The 19,403-nt window shown below is 41.1% G+C and overlaps 1 protein-coding gene and 1 long non-coding RNA gene across 2 annotated transcripts in view; one reads left to right on the forward strand and one right to left on the reverse strand.

Annotated features, from left to right (window-relative positions):
- Positions 1-142, reverse strand: part of ROR1 (receptor tyrosine kinase like orphan receptor 1) — a 154,596-nt gene extending 154,454 nt beyond the window's left edge. The window contains exon 1 of the mRNA XM_083621106.1: positions 31-142. The gene's annotated coding sequence lies outside the window, so the exon portion shown is untranslated. The remainder of the gene's footprint in view (positions 1-30) is intronic.
- Positions 10-19,335, forward strand: LOC310765764. Its single transcript, XR_014549784.1, has 4 exons — positions 10-129; positions 2,440-2,512; positions 14,717-15,492; positions 18,784-19,335. It is a non-coding gene; the product is annotated as an uncharacterized lncRNA (long non-coding RNA).
- Positions 19,336-19,403: the final 68 nt, after the last annotated feature.

A 19,403-nucleotide genomic window follows, 5' to 3' on the forward strand; every position in this document is an offset into this window, starting at 1 on the left:
GAAAGTAAGCTAACAGAAGACTGCACTTACCTAAAGTGGGTTTGTGGTTTTACCGGCCGAAGCAAGAGAAAAGTAGTCCATTTCTGCTGAGGGTCATGGTGTTAAGTTTTGTTAGGAAGGCAGAATGAGGTACAGTATAATACAGTGGTACTTCGGATTACATACGCTTCAGGTTACATACGCTTCAGGTGACAGACTCCGCTAACCCAGAAATAGTGCTTCAGGTTAAGAACTTTGCTTCAGGATGAGAACAGAAATCGTGCTCCGGCAGCACGGCAGCAGCGGGAGGCCCCATTAGCTAAAGTGGTGCCTCAGGTTAAGAACAGTTTCAGGTTAAGAACGGACCTCCGGATAGAATTAAGTACTTGACCCGAGGTACCACTGTATGTGTATGGATAGCGTCATGGTCGCTTGATGGCACTGGGCTTTATTTGACTCTGGGTGGAGTCAGGACTTTCCTGTTTCCGCTTTGTTCTTGTTGGAGAGGAACAATAAAGTTCTTGTTTAGGTTCTTGGCTGGTATGTCTTCTAAGTGTTCCCTGTCAGTAAGCTACTTTGAGCATGCCAATATGCCTACCAAACATTTTAGGCTGTGTTAATTGATTTAAGCTGCAATCCTATCCATACTTGCCAAGCTAGAGAGAGAGAGAGCATGCTTTGAATTAGTATAAGGACAGTGGTCAGACCAGGGCAGCGGCTTCTGGGACAGACTGGTTTTCCCAACATTGTTCTTTTAGAAATGTGCTGGTTTAACATGCAGCTTTTTAAAAGGTCTGGGAAGAGCTTCCGGGCCAGAGGGCATAGTTTTCAGGAAGACTTGCAGCTCTGCTCCTCTCATTTTAGGAGTAGGACATATTTTGGGGCCTCCTCAAATTATAATGTGACCCAGGGGCCCTATTCATTTTTAGCCTCATTCACATTCTGCCTCAGGATGAAACACATGGACGGAAAATAAATAGAACTACAAGCCGTAAGGTGAGGAACCTTAGGCCTGGGGAGCAAATGCAGCCCTAAAGGCCTCTCTTTTTAGCATTCAGGCCATACCTCTCACGGGTCTTGTTTCATTCACACTCTCTTTGAATGTGTTTATGGGTCTAATATAACTCTGATAATGCCTCTTGCTTGCTTGGATGAAAGACAAGAAAGAAGTGTGTGTGTGTGTGTGTGTGTGTGTGTGTGTGTAGAAACTAGTCTACAAAAGTAAAATTCACATTAATTGCTCTGCCTACTTTCCTCTGGCCCTGCCCACCACCAGAATATGGCCCCCAGAAGGTTGTCTAAAATGGAATGCTGTTGTCAAACAGAAAAAGATATCCAACCCTGGTTTAGGCCTTATGCCTTGCTACAAATGGAGGCAACCTATGCTCCACAGGGGGGGAAAAGAACCTTTAACAGGGACCTAGTGGGTAGCAACACAGGAGAAAACCCAATCCATTTCATTATGGCTCCATATGTAGTATATCCCACATTCTCAAGATGCTGCAGCTAAATCTGAGCTAGAATACTGTCTATTTATTGACACATCATTTTAAATAGATACAAGAGGATCAGGTTTACTCACCCATATCCGGATGCAAATTGAAGTAGAGGAACTTATTAGTACAGGAAAACATGTTTGAAATTGCTGACCGAAAACATTTCCGGTACTGGATGAGTTGCTTACCTAAGAAGCAGCAGCAGGGGACTGAACCCCTGAGCCAAGTCTGTCACCTTTAGAGACAATTTTCCACTGCTGCATCATGGGGAAGAAAAAGGACCAGATTTATGAAGGATATATGTCTGGAATTTCCTAGATAAAGCCGGGATTTGGCCGTCAGAAACAGTGTTTGGGCAAAATTGCTTAAATGTACAGGAAAATCTGGATGTAGGGCAACCCATGCCAAAAGTGTAGATTTTGTTGAATTTCCTTTACAATAGCTCAAAATCTTCTTCTTTTTGAGATTTTGCCACCACCCCCCCCCCCCCGCAAATTTCAACAACTTTTGTTTCCACATTCTCACTTTATGAAATATGGCAACCCTAATATACATCCTTTTTTTTTGAAGGTACTGTTTTAACACTTTGCTAATTGCCGCCTAGGGGTCCTTTGGTAGGAAAAGTGGGATACACAACTATTATCATTACAGTGGTACCTTGAGTTACAAACGCCTCAGGTTACAAACGCTTCAGGTTACAAACTCCGCTAACCTGGAAGAGTTACCTCGAGTTGAGAACTTTTCCCCAGGATGAGAATGGAAATCGTGTGCCAGTGGCACAGCGGCAGCAAGAGGCCCTATTAGCAAAAACACACCTCTAGTTAAGAACAGTTTCAGGTTAAAAATGGACCTCCGGAACGAATTAAGTTCATAACTAGAGATACCACTGTATTATTATTTCACTCCTCCTTCTTATTTAGGCGTGTGCTCTTAGTGCTTCTTTTTAATTCTATTCTCTTAGCAGGGCCTGCCCAAGACCTTTCGGCACCTGAGGCAAACCACAAAATGGTGCCTCCCTCCCCACCAGGGAAGAACAGGTGAGTGAATATCTACATCAGGTACAAGAAGGGAATAAAGATCTGCATTGGGATCTGCTGCCCCTGTGCATCCTGCTGCCTGAGGTGGTTACCTCACCTTGCCTCATGGGTGGGCCGGCCCTGTCTCTTAGTCATAAAAGATGGGGGGAGGGTGGATTGTGGAAATATATGCTATTAATTGGTTTAGCACAGAAAGTTGACTGATGCCTTGATGACGACTCTGTTGGAAAGTACTGCAAAAGTGTGATGCAAAACTGATCGATAGATTAAATGCACCAGATATATTCTGTTTGAGAGGCGGAACAAAATAATTTACAGTAATAAAACATAAAAACATTATTTTTAGCTCCCCATCTGCCAAGCTGCCCACAATTAGCAAATGCAATATACTTCCTGGCCTACAGAATGTTCTTCAGAGCACATCAATGAAAGCTGAAACACATGCTTGGGGAATACATCTGCTCTTAATCTGCAGCATTCTGAAGTCAACACAAATATTTTTGCTATTTTCCCCTTAACTCTCAACAATCAGAAAGCCTGTGGCATGCTACAGCGGAAGAGCTGAAAACCGAATGAGACTGCAATTCGATATACACTTACCTTGGAGGAAGGTCCATTGAATTCAGTGTGTCTTACGGGAAGACAAGCCCAGAGAAGTAGTATAAACCTGAGAAGCAGGAGAAAGTAACAAACGAGACCCAGTTTAAAAAATAATGATAATTAAAGTATCAGATATCCATATAACTCTGTAATGGTATAGAATAAGCAAGATTGAGCCCCCACCTATACATTTAAAGCAGTATCCGAACACTTTAAATCAGAGCTTTCCAAACCGTGTGTCATGACACGTTAGTGTGTTAGCTGCAGTGTGTAGGTGTGTCGTGTGAACTCTCCCTGGGCTCCTCCCAGGACTGGAAAGGGGTTTGTTTAACATCCAGTTTGCTAGTAAAACTGAATTACAGTGTCGCAAAATGATTCATGTCTAAAAAGTGTGTCACCAACATGAAAAGTTTGGAAGGCTCTGCTAGTCATGACTTCCCTAAGGGATCCTGAAAACTGTAGTTAGTTAAGGGTGCTGAGTGTTTGTAGGAGACCCCTGTTAATCTTACAGAGCTACAGTTCCCAGAGTCCCCTAGAAAGGAGGGGTTGGTGATTAAACTACTCTGAGAATTGTAGCTCTGTCAGACAGTCTCCTAACAATTTTTTTCACACTTCACAAACTACAGTTCCTCCTTCCTGGGGCTCTTTGGTGGACGCCATGACTGTTTTAAATCATATGATATTGCTTTAAATGTATCAAAAAGATGGGGTCTCAGACAAAGGCAGACCATAGTATAGCGGTTAGATTTCTCATACATAATTTACTGGAATTCACTGAGACCTTATAAAACTATCAGAGGAAAAACTATGTAGGAAAAGCCTTGGAACTGTGTATTCCAACATTCTTTTCTGAAACAGCAAACAGTTTTGTAGTTGATCTCCTTAATTAATTCCAGTAAGAAAAATTATGCATGACAGACTACTTTTTAATTTTTTTAAAAAAACACGATGATAATAATAAGAATACTATCTGGGAATAATTTGTAAAGTGAATGTAACTATGTGGAAGCAAATGTTGCAATGTGAGAAATTGGCTTCCCATAGATGACAACATTGCACATTTGTTGGTCACATGGGCTTACAACCACATTGCAAGAATGTCTGTATATTCCTTCCAAAATATGCCTCCCGCTTCATACTTTCCAATTATACTAATAAATAGTGTAATTTATGGACATTTTCCCCAAAACATTTAGTACAGTGGTGTCCAAACTTTTTTCAAAGAGGGCCAGATTTGATAAAGTGAAGAGCCGTGAGGGCCGACCAAAGGGCCAACCAAAGTTGTTGACCTTTTTTTTACCCCAAAGTTGTTGAGCTTTGTACATGCCTGATTTAGTAGAAAGATTCCTCATTCTTTGTCAAACATGCTTCTGGAACTGGAAGGCAAGGGAGAATAGCCATGGAGGCAATGTGCAGCAAGAAACAGTGCAGCTGTCAAATGTTTAAGGCTGTGCACACACCATGTTCAAAACAAAAAAATAGAATTAAAAACACTTTTCACTACTCTCTGTGCTGTGAAACTTTAATAAAACACTGTCAAGTTGTGTACTGCTGCTCCTAACTCCTACAAATAAAAACAATGTTGTAGCGCTTTAAGCATCCCATTTCGCCAAGCATGGCTATCGCACGAGCACCAGTAAGATACAAGGAGCATTGCACCCTTTCCACACATACTCCATTACCATTTCTGGAACGCTCAGCACTCTGAAAGAAATCCTGTAAAAGAGATCACCATAATTCCTGCAAAACGGTGACTGGCTCAAGGCCATTGAATGAGCTACCCCCTCTTAAAAAGCAAGGCTAGCTACAACATTCACACACATATATTCTGGCCCTTGAGTCCAGTCCAAAATATTTATTCTGTAAGTTAAGATAATAATTACATCATTGTTCTATAGCTGGGTGAGACATGGGATACCATTCTTTCAAAAGTGGATTGGGGGTGAAATTATTTCTATATTCATTATTGCCCCTTGAATGAGAAATGTTATTTCTGTTTATTAGCAGTGGAAACATGAGGTTTTCAGTTACAGTTGCAATCCAGAGATATCTGAGCTGATAACTTTTTACTTTTTTTTTAATAAAAGGGTTTAAGTTATCACAAAGTCTTGCTATTTGATTTCTACAAGACTTGGAAGTTTTGCTCCCCGCTGTGTTTGAAGCCCTCAGGTACTGCTCTGTTTTGCAGCAGAAACGTCAGAGAGAATATATTCAGTCAGCCGCTGTAGACTGAATTTCATTTTGCTCTCCGAATGAATAAAGGCAAAAAGTGCAACGTCCGCTGGGTCATACACTCTGAAATGTGAGAGCCATCAACTTCTTAATTGAAGTTTATAAGAATGAAAAGGAAAAGCCTCTTCTAAAGAGTGGAGGCGGGGGGCTTGCATCAAGCGGAAACAATGGAAGAAGTGTATAATCTTGAGGGCTTGGGATCTTAGAAACTGATGTGACCATTTGAAATAATGTTGGCTTTGCTGTGGTGAGATACAGTCAGTCATCTGGTGAGCAGCACTCAAGATTTATAAACAAGGAACAGAAATAAGGGATTGGGGGGAAGCAGACTCTTTTTAATCCTCCATCCTCTCCTATTAATCCCTTTCCTGTTATTGTTCTCTGGAGTATAAAAGGAGGAACATTTTTTTAAAAATCCGTTCAGATATACACTGACACCCTTCTCATTTGGAGACCCTCAAACTACTCAGAATTAGTAGTTTCTTCTCAGGTGACAATAAGCCAAATGTGAAGCTAGAAACATGTAAAGGTTAAATGGTGCAATGGGGGTCATTAAATGGGGGGGGGAGCATTATATAATGCTTCTTTAAACAGACTGAGAAATTCCCTCCCAACTTCCAGCACATGCATCGCTTACCTTTCCATCTGAGAAACAGTTGCATGACTTTATGTTTCTTTTCATGTTTCTTTCACTTTATACAGTATGTGACAAAGTGGCTTTCCAAAACTTTTGACTGTTCTTTAAATACACCTTATCTGTTGTCTATTTGCAGTTTTTGTCCAAAACCACACACCCTCCCTTTGTTTTCTCAGGTCACAGTTTGCTTCAAAGGGGTATTCTAAAAAATGGAAAACTTTCCCCCTTAATCTGTTTTACTGCATACTCTTATGCATTATTCTGGGCTTGATGGTTCTGCGATATTCAATCCTCTCCCATATTTTGTTGTTTTCAAGTTGATGGTTGCGTTAAAAGGGAAATTTACACCTGAGTTAAAATGAATGGGGTGTGTGTGTGTGTGTGTGTGAGAGAGAGAGAGAGAGAGGGAGAGAGAGAGAATGAATGAATGAATGAATGAATGAATGAATGAAACACCACATGCTTGCACTCTTGGGGTTTAAACTTTCATTCAAGTATTCTTTGCTCCAGTATTGAACAGCAGGGGCACAAGAAGCAACCCAACCCCTGGAATTGCATGCTCTTCCCCCACCATTTCTTGGGGCTCCCAAAACCACACCCCTCATTAGCTCAGCTTTACACCTATCTTAAGCACCTTTTGTTTTGCTGGAATGGGCCCTTGAATTGTAATACTCTTGTTTGCCTGGATTGGGAGGTTTGTGTGCGAATGTAGCAACCTCTGACTTGTGTGGCTGCAACATAGCCTACTGTACAAAGGTCAGAATCTCATGCATTACTCTGCCTACTTTTGCCTCTGGCCCTGCAGACATTATCGTGCAGCTCCCTATATATTATCTATGGGGGAATGGGTCCCTGTGCTGGAAAAGACTCCTCTAAATCATCTTCTAAATTTTGATTAACATTTATTAAACTGCAACCTTCATTAGGGTGGAGAAGTGGTAACAACATTCCAATAAATATATATTTTGAAATAAAACTAGCATATAGAAAAGAGTGCATTTTAATCCCTTTTTTGTTTACATATTTTATTTTGAAAGGAAATGCATGAAGACCACCACCCTAATGTTAACTTCAAATGTTATCCAGCATAACAATTACACCCGAGCTACTAGCTGGTTTAGGCGAACAACTTGGTTAGATTGTTTATCCAGGAGATTTCAAAATAGAACAGAGCAAAGAAAGTCATTTGGGATAATTAAAATGTGTCCAAAGAAGTCTTCCTTGCAGAATTGGAAAGCAGCATTTAAGTTCCATAAATCAGTTAGATTAAACAAGTGAGGTTGCTATTTTATAAGATTCCAGCCTTTAGAATAGCAGCTGTTAGGCGCTTTTGAAATGTGTCAGTAAAATTTAAGGACAAATGGTAAAGGTTTCTTACCAGTTGGGAGCAGCAAAAAATGTTTACAGTTTTTCCAAATGTTTGACTATTTCAATTACATCAGCACAATTCAGAAAAAAAAGCTTTTGCCTTCTACTACAGAGCAGAATTAAAAGCTCAGGGTTGTTTAGAATCATGTTCTTTCATTTTGTGCCATGGATTTTAATAGCTGAGAGTCAGAAAACTGCTATTATAAAACTTTCTTCTTTGAGGCATTATAATTACAGAGCAACTTAATGCTTGTAGCTTCACAGCATGTGGAGGGGTGTGTGTGTAAATTTGTAGTCACTGTCTCCTGATTTGCTTTCAGAGCAGAAAGTGTATGTATTAAATATTTGCAAACTTTAGATATGAAGAATTTTCATTTCTTTTCATTATGGTGTTGGGGGGGGGGAGTTCACCTTCCTTTGTTGGACCTTGACACACTAGATAGCCAATGTGGCCATTCTCCCCACCACCTAATACACAGACCAGTGTTCAGAAAAGCCAAATAATTAAAACCTGCAAACAGCAGTATTCAGCAGTATGAACCTTTGCATATTTACTCAGAAGTAACTCCCATTAAGTTCAATGGGACCTACTCCCTAGTAAGTGGCTTACTACTCCTTAGTAAGCCTTAGTAAACATATAGCGTTGTTGTTTGTCCAAGATCCTTTCCATTTATATTTCAAAGCCTATCTTCTTGTTTCATCTGCTGCCTGGTACCCAAGTACACAGAGCAAAAGGGTAGCTCAGCTTCTCCTCAGGCTGATGCATTACCTCTGATAAACAGCCATACACACAATCTTCTAATTTCCCAGAGACCTGCTCATCATTTGCGCTTACTCAATATGGAGTGCTAAAGTCAGTGAAGGGTTTTTGCAGTTCAGCACAAATTAATTCAATTGCTAAAATAAAAAAATAAAATAAAATAAGCCTGTTTTGTCGAATATGCAGTTATCTGAAGAACTGAATTCAGACTAAGCCCAATCTTCAGCTATTGTCAGAGTAAGTTTTCAAACCAGCCTTAATCCAATTAACAGGGTAGAGCCAGAATCCTCTTGCAGATACAAATGGCTTTAGCACAAATTCATGCCACATGGGTTTCAACCGTAGTCTAGTTTATCTAGTCTTCTCCTCCAAAGATTGATGAAGGGCACTACAAATAAGTCAAAATTCTGTAGGTGCTTCTGATCTCTTTTGTGGGGTTCCAGAAAACATACAAATTGCATCCTGGGATCCTATATTTAGATTTATGGGCAGGAGAAAATGACTTCAGTTATCACCGCAAGATTAACAGATGTTCTAAACTACCACTAATGGAACATCAAGGCATGTTGCTCCATCAGACGACTGCTATATCTGAACACTCTCTAAAAATCAGATTAATAAAGTGTTTAGTTAAACATCGCCTCATCAGATGGTGGAATCTACTAACATCGCAGAATTTTTTAATTTATTTTGGGACCATATATTGATTAACTGCTTTGTTAAGGATGAGAGCAAATGTGTTGCCTACACAAACGGATTTCCACAAATTAAGCCTTGTGGTCGTTCAGCTTTTTTGCCATACCAGTCAGATATATTAGGTGAAGTTGCAAAAGGGGGGTGGGGAGGAAGACAAACACAAACTCCCAAACATCTGGATCTAATTGGATTCTGGTAGGATGTGCAATAGCCGGTAAGGAAAGGAAAGTGTGGGAGGGATTGCTCAGCTGCTCTTTTGCATAAGGATATTAGGCCTTTGTGAAAATATTTATTGCTATCTCAAATCCAAACTGGGACTAAGTGTTGCATAAAACTAAAGATGCAGAACTCTATGCCATTCACTCATCACAAAAAACTAACTTATAGCACAATGCATCTAGAGGCTGGGGCAGATGCAACCGGCCATTGGAATTAGCTTTCCCACAGCAGCTGTCCTTTCCCTTCACACCCCTCACTTGCACCATATAAGATTGCTCTACACATTAGTTGCACTTAACATGCATCAAAATCAATGGGACTTAAGTGGTGGCCAACTTTTCATGGTGATTTCACTTAGATCTTACTGCAACTAACCAACCCAAATAATCACACGATTCACTTTCAGGTTTTTTGTGGGAAAATGTCCTAATATGGGCTGTTCAATTTGTTTTCTTCATTTTCAGTCTGCGCATTGCATTGCAATTTGCCACAACACTCTCCTGACTGACTGTCCAAGCTTTCTAAAATCAGATCGGTAGCTGCACAACTGTTTCCATTCAGGAAACAGTCAATAGAGAAGCTATGCATTCTGTCCCCATTATTTTAAATGGCCAAGATACTTTCCCCCTACCCTGTGCTTCCATTTCCATAGCTGAAAATGGTATTGTAGAGCTCTTTGGTGCGTGTTTCCCAGCTCTGAGTAGGCATCCCACTCCATTTGATTTACGTATTAATGCTGTGTGCTGCCAGTACAGTAGATCTGGTAGGCTGAGGCCACTGGTGACATAGTCATATGCTGCATATGTGACCACTCTAGCACAATGCGCTGCTAGAGGGCAGTGGTGATGCAGCACTGCCCCCGGGATATGGCCCAAGGCATACCCTGGGAGACCCAAGACATACTCAGGCAAGTCTGGGATGGGATAACTAGAGATGAGACCTAGGAACCACATGCATAGCTCATTGCATTTCATGATGGAAGAAAGGTGGGACATAAGTGTAAGGAAATGTAAATGTATTTGATTTAAATAGCACTTGAGCAAAACACTGCCTCTGCAAGAACTTGGTCATTTAGTGTGGCACCACTGACACTTTGGAACTCCCTGCCTATTGAAATCAGACAGTATTCACTGCATCTTTTTTGTTGCCTGATGAAGACATTCATATTTAAACAAGCCTACCGAGATGTTTAGAAAGTTTATATGTGTTTTGATCTGCTTTAGTCTATTCTATTGCAGTTGTAACTTTCTGTATGTTTTAGATTATGGTTGTAAAAAATATTTAGTGATAATTTTATTGTTTTATCTTCTTTGTAAACCACGTTGAGGTTCCTTTTTTTCTTCTACAATTGAGCTATATAGCAATTTTATGAAACAAACACGCACTAAGCTGCTGCTTTTGTCAAGGCATGTCAAAGGTTTTGTCATAGTGACTAAAACAGAGACAGAAGAAACTTCCTAAGTCAACTAAGGGTGTTTGCAAACAGTCAACAAGTTTGCCTATGATCTGTGTCAGCATGATGGGAATTGCTACGTTTTGTGAAATAATTTAAAATAAGCATGCAACGTGTGTCCAATGCAAAGGCTATGTGCAGCTTGAAAAGCATTCAGCTATGACTGACCCATTTCTGCCTATAGCCATCTTTCTTGCCCCATTCAGGCATCCAGACCGATTGACCTGAATTGCAATAGTCAGTGGAAGCACAAATGACAAATTGTTTTTCTCTGCTCTCCCTCCCCCTTTGTTGTGTCAGGAAAGAAGTGAACATGTGGGCTATGTTAACTTTTGCCTCGCAGTGCTACAAGGGGAACTGGAAAGTTGTGTGTGTGTGTGTGTGTGTGTGTGTGTGTGTGTGTGTGTACCCTTAGCAACAAAATAACCAGCAGCACTAATTGCAATGCATATTTGCGCAGACTGAAAATGAAGAAAACAAATCGAACAGCCCATATTAGGACATTTTCCCACAAAAAACCTGAAAGTGTATTGTGTGATTATTTGGGGGGCCCAGTGTGTTGCTCCCAGATTTATGCATGGAATTGTGGACTTGATCTGGATCTAACTCCAATATGTTCATATGTGACCACTGCTGATGCAGTATAGTGGCATGCAAAAGGGAGCTACTTTAAAATTCAAATGTACATTCCAGCTTATGTAGGTTATCAACATGGGGGTGCAAATAGCACAGAGATTGATGGATGGATTATATTTCTATGCCGCTTTTCATTCAAATGAATCCCAAATAGGCTTAAACAACAACAACAACAACAACAACAACAACAACAACAACAACAACATGATAGAACATAATACAACATCACATAAATCACATAGAATAATTAATAAATCATCCCTGAAACAATTATGATCTATAAAACACTATTAACAAAGCAGCAACTAACAAAATAAGCTAAACATCACACTTAAAGCAAAAGTCATATTCTATGCTTAATAAATCACTACAGCATTTATAATCTATACAACAATATTAACAACGTCTAGCAACCAAAATCTAAACTAAGCAGCATTAAGTTCATACTCACAGCCTCCACACCATCATGACTCATCATCTTTTACTTTTTTCAGCTCATTAAAATACACATCTACATAATGCCTATGGCAGCAACTCTCTTCTGAAGGTTCTTCAGGCTGGAGGTGGTGCATCGGAGGTGAAACAAGCCACCCACTGATGGCAAACAGAGCATCTCTCTCATCAGTTCTTCCTCTGGAAACAGGTCCCTTATGAAGGCACTTAGGGCTGGAGGGTGGGGCAAGGCAGGTGGGAAAAGCAATAACTTGCTGGCCAAGGTGAACACAGTGGGCAGGATTCACCTAACAAACTCCATCACAGCCTCCATTTGCTCAACAGGGCTTCCCCCATCCTCCCACTGCACCTCTTCCATTGGCTTGAGGGAAGGGGGGGTTCAGGAGAATCCCCAGAAAAGCATGTGGGGAGAGGGGGATAATTCCATCTGGCAAGCTGACATGCTTGCGCAGACATAATGTTGAATTCCACCCATAGTATTGAAAGTAGACTCAAAGCAGAATACTTCTGTATCCCCCAGACCCTGCATGTGTAGCGTGCAGGATTATTTTGGAAGATTTGACATGCTTGTTTAATGGGACAGTTCTTTGCTCATCGCCTTCACTAACCCCAAATCCTTCTTCACCACCACTTCCACTATGAGCCTCGCTGTTTGCACTGCTGACTTAATGATGTGTCGGTTGAAGAGGTACCTGCCTTTTGCAAGGATGTATTCCATTTCTGATGTGAACTAAAGAAGGGAGCCAACAAGGGAGCGTCTCCCTTTTTCAAAAATCAGAACTGATTGCATTTTCTTTTTTAAAAAAGGAGGGTACCTGTATTTTACATTTAGTTATAGAGTATTATAATTTCTAATCGTTTTGCATGTTGCTTCATATCAGGATGAGCCTTTTGGGACGGGAGATAAGTACAGAGAACAAAGCACTGAATTCAACAGCGAAATGAGTACATGCTGTCCTTCTGTTCTTCCGTACAATCTTCTACTGTTCAGCTGCTCAGAGGATAATGGCAAAACAATGCCAACTGCATATCCACAACAACTGGGGAACAGCTGTAACCACAAGGAAACTCATGAACACCTGGGCCTCATACGTGTTAGCTTAACATCTTGCTGGCTGGGACTAGCAACTCATACATTTATAGGCAGGTTTGGTTTTGTCCTTTGCCTAAAATTAGACACACAGACGCACCTAAGGTAGATTCAGTTGACAAGCATCTGGTTGCTTTAGATCCCACTGTATGGAAGGTTATTTTAGCCCTCTCTAGAGGTGCATTTTGACAGCAGCCATGCTTTTAACATAGTGACATTTTCAATTAAATGTCTCAACACATGAAAACTGAGGTCTACGCTAGATACTATAGGCAGAGGCGTGTAACATTATCAGGACAACAATTTCAAATATTGAAATGTGGCTTCCAGAGGGAACAACAGAGATCACAGAAGTGGCAGGGGAGGGGTTACATAATATTTCCCCACCTGCAACTCCCCCCGTGGATTTCTCCCTGCAGAATACCAAGTATGAGTTGTTATTTGGAATCCTGATCTATAAAGATCAGGAGAACCGCTTTCATGCCCAATTTGGAATTCTGCAGGGGGAAGCTTGGTGAGTATGATCTGAAACAGGAAATAGTGTGGGGGGGAAAGGGTTAAGTTCCCTGTTCTCCCCTGATGCATCTCTCATCCTGATCAGAGATTCTTGAACTTACAAGTTGCTTACCACATACAGGGAGATTTTGGCCTCTTTACTCCCAGCACTGAGCTTCTTAAAGTCTGTCTATGCACATTAGTTTAGAGCAGGGTTGGTCCAAGACATTTTGGCACCTGAGACGAACTGCAAAATGGTTCCCCCTCTCCCCCGCCAGGGAAGGTCAGTGAAGATCTACATTGGGAATAAGAAGGGGAAGAAAGATCTACATACAGATCTGCTGCCCTTGTGCATCCTGAGGTGGCTGCCTCACCTGTTTTAGAGGGTTGATGGCTGTATTTCAGAGTTGTCAGTGATCATTGTTCAGTCATACCTTGCATCCCAAATGCCTTGCAAGCCGAAGGTTTTGGCTCCCGAATGCTGCAAGTGACTGTTCCACAAACTATTTTTGGAAGCCGAACGTCCGACGGGGCTTCCACGGCTTCCAATTGACTGCAGGAGCTTCCTGCAGCTAATCAGAAGCCACACTTTGGTTTCCAAACGTTTCGGAAGTTGAACGAACTTCCGGAATGGACTCTGTTTGACTTCCAAGGTACGACTGTACTTACATTCACCTTGTAAGTCCTGCCATCGTCACAGGAAGAACTGGTTCTGGAAGTTTTTGCAGCACTTTAAATAAGTACTTTGAAAAAGCTGAAATCTAGTACCATAACCAGTATTGCAGCAGTGCTGATAATGGCTTTCAAGAATACTCATTATAAGGAGTCCCCTTTCTTCAAGGTCCAGAGCACTTTTGGAACTATTTTTAGCTTTGCATAAGAGAAAATGGGTGCATATTTGCAAATTTGCTAAAGGAGCCCTTACAAAAGAAAACAAAAGTGCATTTTTCCCCTTAACAGTTCCATTGGCTAGACTAGGTGTTATTTGCAATCCTTTCTATTACCCTTTTATTTATTTGGGCTAGACAGAGAAGCTGAAATCAGGAATTAGACAAACTGAGTAAACAACTGCACCCCCCTCCGCCCCAAAGAAAAGTTCCCCTTCTTTCATCACAGTGGTTCCAGTGATCAAATTACTGACACTGGATCACAACGGTTGCCGTGGAAGTGTTATTGGGGATGCTGCTTCTGTTTATTTAGAACACTGTTAGTCCCCAGGGGTCAAGAAATGTCTACTTACCAAAGTAACAAGATGTGTAAACATTTTTATCAAATCTACAATATGCCTCTTCTGCAGTGGCAACATTTTAGATTCCTGTATCATTATGCAACGAAACCTCATAGCTTTAATGGTCTTAACAAAATCAACTGCTCAGGTATATTAAATATACCTTTATCTCCTCTAAACAGAGTATATAGAGAAATAGTTGCCTGGACAAAGCCTAAGATTCCTGGCAACTTTGAACATTCTGACTGCACAAACCCGGGAGGAAATGACCAGATTCTTACTGGAAGGAAATAATAATAGGTAAAAAGGTGGTAAAAGTGATCCGTACTTTTTCCAGCAAGTAGAGAGAAACTCATTCAGGAAGAAGTTGCCCTGAAGAACTTACCTAAAGGTAGGGGAAGTCAAAGGATCCTTCATATATTTTTGTCTCCAGAAAGTTTTGAGTTTCTGATCTGGACATCCATATGGAACAGAGTTCTGTCTGTGCTGTGGAAGATGAGGTGAGGTGAATTTGAAGGAGGGAAGCTGTGCAAGTGAATAGGTGGACAGGCCTGCATTTGTGCAGGCTCTCTGTGTATTTGTGAATACTAGTCAAGTAACTAGGAGGCAAGCAGAGTTATGGGTCAATGATGCATAGAGTCTAGCGCTACAACTTTTAATAGATTAATTGGTTTTAAAAACCCAGTAAAATAGTAACCCCCGTTAGTTGTGAAATAGACTTTTATTATTATTGCCTAGTGTATGCATAAAAGAGACTGCTGGATCAGGCCAGTGGCCCATTTAGTCCAGCATCCTGTTCTCACAGTGCCAATGAAAAGCCCAGTATTTTATCATGGAAGCATTCGAGCTGCCAAGATGCTGCCTTGAAAAACTACCCTTGATGAAAGTTGAATCATTCAGTCAATTAAGAATCATAGCATTCATTGGCTTAGATTTATTTAATTGGCTGGCAGCTCTAAGTAAGAAGCCCATAATCTGCTTTAGCATAATGCTTTAATCCACTTCTGCCTGCCAGTCTCTCCTGTCTCTCTCAGGTGTCCTCCACAGCCTCTTGTAAATTTTGGCTCCTGGTTGCCAGCCAGTGCCCAGTCACTGAGAGGCCACCAAAAGATGGTGAGGAAAGATTACAACGCTTAGAGCTTTTGAGGTTTGCGGGGGTGGGAAGCTGAATAAGGAGGGATTTGATGGAGGTCTATAAAATGATGTGGGAGGGGGAGGAAAGTGGATGGAGAGAAGTTTTTCTTCTTTGCTCTCATAAGACTAGAGCCTGTGGTCATCCAATTAAGTTGAAAGGTGGGAGTTGCAGGACAGATAAAGGGAAATGCTTCTTCACACATCATATAGTTAATTTGTTACCACGAGGCCGCAACCAGCTGGGAAAGATTTTAAAGAGGGATTCAGTGAATTTGTGAAATATGTGTCTATCAAGGACTACTTGTCACAGTGGCAATATATAAAATGTTTTAAACTGTTTTTAATACAGTGGTACCTTGGGTTACATACGCTTCAGGTTACAGACTCCGCTAACCCAGAAATATTACCTCGGGTTAAGAACTTTGCTTCAGGATGAAAACAGAAATCGTGCAGCGGTGACGCAGCGGCAGCAGGAGGCCCCATTAGCTAAAGTGGTGCTTCAGGTTAAGAACAGTTTCAGGTTAAGAACAGACCTCCAGAACGAATTAAGTTCTTAACCCGAGGTACCACTGTATTGTGCTTTAATTTTGTAAGTAACTCATTCTGGACCCTAGAGTGTGGGCAAAATTAATAATAATAGTAATACATTGGCTCCAGTGTCAGAGGCATATTAGTTGGTGGGAAACATGAGCAGATTTCTTTTGTGAAACTCTCCTACTTGTGAGCTTCCTATAAACAACTGGTTGGTCTTTGTGAATGCTGGACAAGAGCAGGACTTTTGTTCTTGTGTTCTTATAAAGTGTATCACACGCCAAGGCCTGAAATTCGAGTTCTTTAAGGACCACAGTGACCTCTACAGGCTATGAACCATGTTGGCAGCCTCTACTAAATGCATCTTTCTACAAAGTAGGGAATAAGGTGGAAAAGATGGGGAAAAAATTGTATGAGCCAGAGAAAAGGGCGATACTCCTAACTGAAATTGCACTCCTCCTTTTCCCAGAGAATTTCACTTCTGTTAATTGTGGCTCACACTTTGGAATATGTTTTGATCTTGCTCAATAGAATCCTAAGCAAAGCTTCACAGACCACTGAAGCTCTCACATGAAGGTTTTACCGAAAGCTACCCACACATTAAGTACTGCTTAAAGTCCAAAATAAAGGGTGCAACATTGGAAAGGGATATGCTGTTGTTTAGATATGGTTCCAGCATATTGATAACACCACTCACCTTTTGATTTGAGAAATATTTATTCCAAAATCCACTGTTGGGCAATACAGTTATCAGAGCCAACCAAAATGTCACAAAATAGCTCAGATTTTTCTAGATTTCTTTTTATCAGGTTATATGTTACCCAAACTGGGTGGGTCAGATCCCACCCTGCAAAAAAAGAAAACCACATCCTAAACTTAGGCTGGATGTTGCAGCCTTGAGGTCTGCATTTAGATTCAGTCTGAAGATGAAGACTGAATTAGACTGCTGAGTGCTTGCAGGTATCAGGTTACATGTAGGATTCAGGGTTGAAGAAGCAATGGCTGATGCCCATTTTTTAAAACATACAGCTGTTGTTCAGAATGTTAGGTAAAAGTCATCCATAGAAACAGAGGCTGCATTCTACACATTTACCTGGGAGTAAGTTCCATTGAACACAGCAGGAATTACATAGCACTGGTCTTCCTCAAAACTCTGAAAGGATATAATCCTAAACGTGGCTTCTAGAAAATAAGTTTCACTGGGAATTTTTTTGGAATAGACATGCTAGAACTAGGCTAGAGAGGACCCATATTTGCAGAGCAATTCCACCACAGAAGTGCAATGGATACACCCAAACTGGCATGCTTTGACCAAAATAAGTTTAGCATGTATTTTAATGAGGGATGTTTTTAAAATGCACCCAGATAGTGTGTTGCAATCTAATCAGGGCTTCTTTTCCCCCACATCACATCATTTGCTGCTATTCAGGATAAACAAGGATATATATTTCACTATTAAAACTTTGAACTTGTGTCACTGAATAAAAGCGAGAGCAAATATTTTCCTCCTTCCTGGGACTTGGTATTTAGAAGCTGTCATGTCCAATTATGATGGTAGTTTTCCCATTAAAAAGGGTAAGGGAGGGAAGGAGACACCCAAAAGTAATTTGGAGGCCTCATTACGTGCTCTATCTGGGCTCTCTCGACTGTGGGGACGGGGCTTGCAGCATGATTAGTTTTCCCAAAGCCACAGCAACTGCTTACATTAATGGTTCTTGACACTTGCAGGAAAAACTGTGCAGAGTAGTTTATTGGGCTCCTCTGTTAGTGGCAAAGTTCAGGCAATTTGAATGCACAGCTATTAGAAGCCTTAGATGAAGGCCCTGATCTGTTTATCTCACTCTAACTTCATGTACATTTGGGACATGCTGTTAACGAAGATGGGGGAAGGAAACAGGGGTGCCTGTCAAAGAACAGTGGATAAAAAATGTAGTCTAGTTGGAAAACAGCTGCCAGAGATGCTCGAAAATATATCCTGGTTTAGCCACACAACTCCTAAGGCTTCTGTACTTTCTGATCATTAACACAAGACAAGCCTACTGGATCTGCCACTGGCCTTGCTAGTCCAACATCCTGGTCTCACAGGGCCTAACTAGATGGCTGCAGGAAATCCATAAGCAGGACCCGAGCACAAGAGCACACTTTCCTCCTGCAGTTTCCAGCAGCTAGTATTCAGAATCATACTGCCTCCAACTATAAACCTCTATGCAATTCAGGTGAGGAGATTGATAAATGATCTTTTTTAGGTTGGTTAAAAGTACAGAATTATTAGGTCTAGTCCAGTGGTTCCCACTTAGCTAAGAACTGCAGGCCCCATTTTTCAAAAGCCAAGCCATGGACCCCCTACTTTTGGAAATTTTGATTTCTCTATGGTAGCTTTTGATATGTGAATGGTGCCATGGACCACTGGGTAGGGGTGCCACAGACCTCCAATTGGAAACCACTGGTCTAGTCTATTCTCTTGTGGTAGCAGGTCCCACACACATACTAGCACGCATCAGAACTTGGTGACTTTCCCAAGAAGAGAAACACCTGCCTAAGCATAAAGAGAAACATTTTTGAGACAAGGGCCGATTTGCACTCAAGCTAGTTAGTCATCTCATTTGTGTATTGTGGCTCTTATGGAAGAAATTCTTATATAGCTTAACCCTGTGTATACTTTGTTGCACTGATTCCAAGGGACTCACTCTGAAGTAAGGATACAATTGAATTTATGTTTTATATTGTCTTGGCCCCGAGGATATGGATGTCTTCATTTCCCATCTATGATCCAGCTCGCAGCGCAGCTTCACAAGTGCTTTCCGATCCAGCCAAAGAACCTCTCTGCAACGTTCCTTACTGAAATGTTGAAATGACAAGGGAAATCAAAGCAAGGACATTTGCAAACTTTAGAAGGGAATTGTAACTGCTACTTCCAGACTATCTGAAAGGAACTTCAGCTAGTGGGGGGGGCGCCACACCCCCAAAGACATATTCTTGGCTTCCACAAGATCCTTTTCAATGCCAGATCCTTTTCAACTCAAGAGTGGGCTGTGACAGCATTAGGAATTATGGTAGTTGGAGAGGGCCAAAGGAAATGAGACACGGCTGAAAACTATGTCTCATCTAGCAAAGCATAGTGACAGAATTGAGAGTCTGTGGGCAGGAATGAGTGATGTCTTACACAGAACTGGACAGCGCCTAGAGCATTGACTTTGTGAATAATAAAATGATGAAGAAGATGACTGGAGCGAGTAGGGAGCTGGCATTCCAACAACATGTAATATAAAAATATATAGTAAAATGCTAATAATATCTTACCTAGTTTGGGGTTGGGGGTTTGTTTGTTTTTGCTCCACTTGCAGCATGACTATATAAGA

Source organism: Podarcis filfolensis, assembly GCF_964270895.1.
Source record: "Podarcis filfolensis genome assembly, chromosome: 6".
Taxonomy (NCBI): Eukaryota; Metazoa; Chordata; class Lepidosauria; order Squamata; family Lacertidae; genus Podarcis; species Podarcis filfolensis.